The sequence below is a fragment of the Pongo abelii genome, chromosome 12, assembly GCF_028885655.2.
Source record: "Pongo abelii isolate AG06213 chromosome 12, NHGRI_mPonAbe1-v2.0_pri, whole genome shotgun sequence".
Lineage (NCBI taxonomy): Eukaryota > Metazoa > Chordata > Mammalia > Primates > Hominidae > Pongo > Pongo abelii.
Genome location: NC_071997.2, coordinates 87,377,867 through 87,383,650, shown reverse-complemented (window position 1 = coordinate 87,383,650; position 5,784 = coordinate 87,377,867). Strand labels below are relative to the sequence as shown.

General features: G+C 39.5%; 1 long non-coding RNA gene across 2 annotated transcripts; it reads right to left on the bottom strand.

Annotated features, from left to right (window-relative positions):
• Positions 1-837: 837 nt before the first annotated feature.
• LOC129057714 (uncharacterized) lies at positions 838-5,322 on the bottom strand. Of its 2 annotated transcripts, none has more exons than XR_008522444.1 (2): positions 4,383-5,322; positions 838-1,059 (listed from the first exon to the last, which is right to left on the bottom strand). It is a non-coding gene; the product is annotated as an uncharacterized LOC129057714 (long non-coding RNA). The 2 variants fall into 2 exon arrangements; XR_008522443.2 differs by lacking the exon at positions 838-1,059 and adding an exon at positions 3,608-3,853 and having other exon boundaries at positions 4,383-4,486.
• Between the last annotated feature and the right edge of the window lie 462 nt (positions 5,323-5,784).

Sequence of the window (5,784 nt, the reverse complement as noted above, 5' to 3'; positions counted from 1 at the left end):
CGATGCGTCTGGGAACCGGCCATTGCCACTTAGTAGTATGTTGTGGGCCGGCGCGCACACACGACCCTAAATCTCTGCAGGCTCTAGCGCTGAAGCGGGCGCAGAAGGGGAACAAGTGCTGTGACCCCAAGTCCTAAAAGTTTGTACGCAGTGTCTGGGATATGCAGTATCCTTGATGCGAAACTCTTAAATGTTTGCTGGTGCAAGTCCATACAAAACGAGGTTGGCCTGCCTCGCTTAAAATACTGTATACAAAGCGTAAAAAAGGCACGGGCAATCCGCATCGAGGACGCCACCTCAAGCGGAAGAGGCCCGGTGCAAATTCATCGCCGAAAAACAAGCTGGGTTCTAATTTACTGTGACTCCCACGGGCGCAGGGGTTGGGAGGAGAAGCAAAGGGGGACCTTTTTTATTTTTGAAGCCTCAAAAAGTTCGGTCTGATTTTGCATTTGCCTTTGGACTTGGTATAATTAAGGGTGAAAATAAGGCCCCTCTGTATTTCTATTCCCCTTTGCTTTTCCGCGAAGCTTTTACCTCAGAGGAAAGTTGTTTTAGTAATCTGGGAAAGAGAAACCATGTGCTGAGTCAGCAAAAACGCGGCACCAGGCCAGTTCAGCTCAATTATACTGCTGTGTGTAATGTACACACTCTATATGCCTTTGTGGAATAATGAAAAATATATTAGAATTCTCATGGCATAGCAATGCCCACGAAGCCTGTTGGCAGTTGAGAGCCAGATTTCTGTGTCTTCTAATACAAGGAAACAGGTTCTGAACATGTCTTCTAACAAGCCTTAGATCCAAGGCCACTTAATGTGAGAGGGCAAGAAAAAAGCAGTTCTCAAAACAACACAAAATATTTTACTTTTTTTCAAATGGTCGTGTTACAGAATGCTTAAATACTCCTTTCTGCCTGTGTTCTTGTGACAAGTGTTCAAGGTGGCTCCAATAGGTGGAATCTTAGATTTTTATTTTGCATCATTAAATGCATTTCTCAAAACTGATTCTTGAAAAGTCTCCTTGCAAGTCCCGTTAGAACCTTGATCATGTATTCTCATTTCTGTGGAAGGAATAAATGTTTTCAGAGTCACTTGGAATGAAACTCTCTTAAACTACTAAGCAATTATTTTTCAGAATAATTGCTTTTAACTGTCCAAGTGTTACCTGAATTTGCAGTATGTGAACATTTCAGCTGTTAAACAACAGTCTAAATTGTGCTTTTAATGACAGACATTCAGTATTTCTGGGGATATTTCTTCATAGTTACTTTAATTCTAAGAGTTTAGTTGCAGAAAGTGACTTTTGAAAAACAAAAATAGCATATTACATAAAGAACTAACCAGAAGTTTGCCTCAGTTTCATTTATCTTTTCTACCTCAAAATGTGAAATTAGTACATCTTTTATGCTTTTACTGTTTAAATTCTTAAAAATATATAGTTGTGTTTCAGTATAATGCAGAAATATCTGGATGTGAAAAATTCAGTCTGTCACCCAACTTCCAGATGTTTGGTACTACGCAGACAAAACATCAGAATGAATGACCAAATTTTTTTCTCTACAATCCAGATGGCTTAGTGCCTCTTGCTTCTATAAGGAAGCATATTTTCCTTTCTCTAAACATCACATCCTACTGTAGCCCACATAAGGCATGATTTACACTCCTTCAGCTACAAAATGTTAGGCCATTTGGAGTGCAGCAAAGCAATCAGTTAATGAAACTATATGTTTTGGTGAATGTAGTCCAAGTCCAAGTGTTAGTGTGTACTTAGGAGGGAGTGGTGGTAGTAGAGTCAGAAATGGGAAGGTAAGAGAGTGAGCGCCTTGTTCAATGGGAGAATGACTTGGTTAAAAGGACACAGCCTTCCAAAAATCCATCTATGGCATCCATAATCTTAATAGGTAAAGTGGAATATTTAGCAGCAGCTTCAACAGGGCTGCCTTTTGCCTGAGATGCAGCTGGACTGTGAAATGTCCATCGTGTACTCTGAAGCTTTCTTTCCCTACTGTTCCTTCTTGGAGCCTTATAAAATGGAACAGATAATGTAATGTAACATTAAAACATTAGGACTCATGAACATTATACAGGTGGAAAAATTCTGTGTTTTAAAAGTAAAAAGGCAAGTAAGTGATTTAAATATTCATATTGTTATATGGTGAATAAGTCACTCAAAAATGTAGTGATGATGAATGGATTTCTCTTCCTATGACATGTCACCGCATTTTACAGTTGTTAAACTTGGGGCTGAAGACAGCAACATTTTTTCCTTCCCCAAAGTCAAAGAGATTTAAGGTCATGAACAGAGAGCCAGAGATTCTCTGCTTAAACATGTTGAGAAAGAAGGAACAGATATAAAGAGGCTTCCACTAGAATCAGCAGATGAAATCAAACCCAGAATGAATTCCATTCTACTTATTAACCTCACACTCCCTGGATTATAGAACAGTGTTTAGATAATGAATGGCAATGAATGTTAAAACATCATAAAACCTGACCACTTAACAATCGCTGCAAGAAAAACATACCATTTTAAATAGACCTTCTTACAACTCAGAATCTGGGCCTTGGATAATAAGACAGGATTTTATACTGGCCCAAGGTCAATTTTAAAGAATAGTTTATGGGAATCTAGTAGAACTTTGGGGTACATATACTGAGTAAAGAGACTCAAAAGTCAAGTGGGAATCTTTAACACCATATAAAACAGAATCACAGTTATTTTTCTTGATTGGATGTTTTCACGACTTTTTGGTAATTCATTTATTAGAATAATAAAATGACAGAGCTGGAATGGACTTAGAGCTCATCCAGGTCTCTGTCTTTATAGATGAGGAAATGGAACCAAAATGAAAGGACCTATCCAAGGCCACACAGTCATTACAAGAAGGGTCAGAACTAGAATCACGGAGTTCTAATTGTGAGTCACAGAGTCCAGCCCTGTCTCCAGGACAGCTTGCCTTTGAATCATTATGACGCGGCTCAGTGTTACAGATTTCCTAGTGGTGTCCAAGAAACTGACACCCATCACTGCAGGCTGGAAATGGCTCAACATCATTCATTTGCATTACACATCTAAGAGCTATAAAACAAACCCAGTGTGAAGGCAAAGTTTCCCCATTTGTCTCCAGAATAAGACAGACTATTGCAAAAACAGAGCTAATAAAACTCTGTCAACTTCAACAACTTGGTTAGAGGTCCTGATAACAAGTGACAGCCTTAGCTTTTTACAGAGAACTTATAGTGCCTTGGAAGCATGTCATGTGCAGAATCCGCTACAGTTTCTTTGAAAATAACACAGTCAAACATTCAAAATTTAAGTGACGTTAATGGGGAAGAGAGGAGGAGGTGGTGGTTATAGCCATGTCTACACTACTCTTTACAGAAGACATAGATGTCAGTGGTCCTTCACTCATCTCAGAAAACAACTCACGATTCCAGCAGCTTTCATGATGAAATGGAAGGTTAGGATGCAAGGGGAAGGTGAAGGGTGGAAGATGGGGTTGGTGGGTCATATTAGATAGCAATATGAAGCATACTTTTCCCCAGTTTTGAGGAACTGGGGATCTCTCTAGTTCTTCATGATATGAGCCAAGGAAATAGATTCTTATGTGATGTTATCAAAGCTTTTCTGTTTAATGTTTTATTCAACATCAAATGAGAACATAGAAGCATTGCTTCTAGGAAGGGAAGACAACCCCTGACTCCTTCATGAGTATTCTGCTCCAGGAATTGCAAGGAAGTTTAAGGATTAGGAGAGATGGGGGTAGAAGGAATGGGTGAAGTCAGGACTCAGTATGGTTGGCCTCTATATCTGTGGGTTCCGCATCTGTGGATTCAACCAACCTTGGATGGAAACTATTCAGAAAAAAAAAAAAAAAGGATGATTTCATCTGTACTGAACGCACCATAGGCTTTTCTTTCTTGTCATTATTCCCTAAGCAATACAGTATAACAACTATTTACAGAGCATTTACATTGTATTAGGTATTATAAGTAATCTAGAGATGACTTAAAGTACAGTACATAAGAGGATATGCATAGGTTATATGCAAATACCATATCATTTTATATAAGGGACTTGAACATCTGTGGATTTTGGTATTCTTGTGAGGTTCTGGAACCCATCCCCAGTGGATACCAAGGGACTGTATTTGGAGTTGTGAGAAAAGAATGGTCATGTTTTGATTATCTTGTAGAGAAAGGAGATCCTGGTAAGGCCTTCCCTCCAAGCTAATTCAAAGTTAGTGCTCCCTGAGAAGGAGGATCTGGCCAGAATTTGGGAGAGGGGGATGCTGGGAGAAGAGGTCTATATTTTTGAAAAATGCTTAGGGGAGCAACTAAACCAGCAAAAGTTAAACCAAATAAAACCAGCATGCCCACTTACCTCTTTAATTTACTCTCCCAAACAGATCATCATTTGAGCTATTCCACTGAAGTCAAGCATGAAATCTGTTTAGCTGGATAGCTACCCATTTCCTGTGACCTGCAAAAGAGATGTCCTATTCTTTCAGGATCCTTGGAATGCCACATGCCCAGGCCCACTGGAAAACTGGGAAGGAAAACTGGAGCCACATGCCTGGGCCCACTGAGATTCACCACCCTTCCCCCACAACCCTGTGTCAAGGAAACACAAAGATAGAGTGGATTTCAGCACCACCCAACCCAGACGCATGGCTGCTAGTTTATCAGCATAGGTCAATGAATGGTTTTAAGTTGCTATGGGTTTAAGAGGATCTCTTAGTTGATGGGAATTTTTAAATCTTTTTTTAGCGTGGGACCCTTTGGCAGTTTTGTAAAATGTAGACTATTTCTCAGAATGTTTCTAAACGTGTAAGTTGTATTAAAATTGGCCAGGCACGGTGGTTCATGCCTGTAATCCCAGCACTTTGGGAGGCCGAGGTGGGCGGATCACTTGAGGTCAGGAGTTTGAGACCAACCTGGCCAACATGGTGAAACCCCATCTCTACTAAAAAAATACAAAAGTTAGCCAGGCATGGTGGTGTGTGCCTGTAATCTCAGCTACTTGGGAGGCTGAGGCAAGGAGAATTGCGTAAACCTGGGATGCGGAGGTTGCAGTGAGCCAAGATTGTGCCATTGCACTCCAGCCTGGGGGACAGAGCGAGACTCTGTCTCAGAAAAAAAACAAAAACAAAAATATATATATAGAGAAATAAAATTATCAAGATATTTTTAAGAAACAAGTTTGTGATATATTTGTTTCTTTGTTAGCACATCAAATGCAAGATCTAGTGGTGAGTCTAATAAGTTCTGTGATATTGAAACAATGATAAGCGTTAATGAAAAATTCAAAATACCCTCAACAACTATAATGTGATATGAAGGTATCTGTGATTTCTATTGGTGAGAAAGTCACAGGTGTTGCTAATGCATCTGTAGCTTGTTGTCTACATTCATAATGAAAAGAAATGCTAATTTTTAAATAATGATTGGTAGAAATGAAAATGTAAGTTTTTCATCTAAGTTTATGGACTTCTGCTTTTCCTTGATTGCATTTGCAAATCTCCTTACTTCCTCTTGAAGAACCCCTTAGAAGGAGGGAGAGGGGGCAGTTCTAATAGTACCTTAGAGATATGAAATGAGATGGTCACAGCCATATGAGTAGATTTTGATTGGATTACACCAGGCCCAAGTTTGGAGTGTCAACATTAAACCTGTGATATAAGATCTTGTTCCTAAGATGAAAAGTAACTTTATATTGTAATCCTGTAGAGTTGAGATCTTGAGAAGCATTCCCTTGATAAGAGGACACTGGAGGAAGTGTCAAA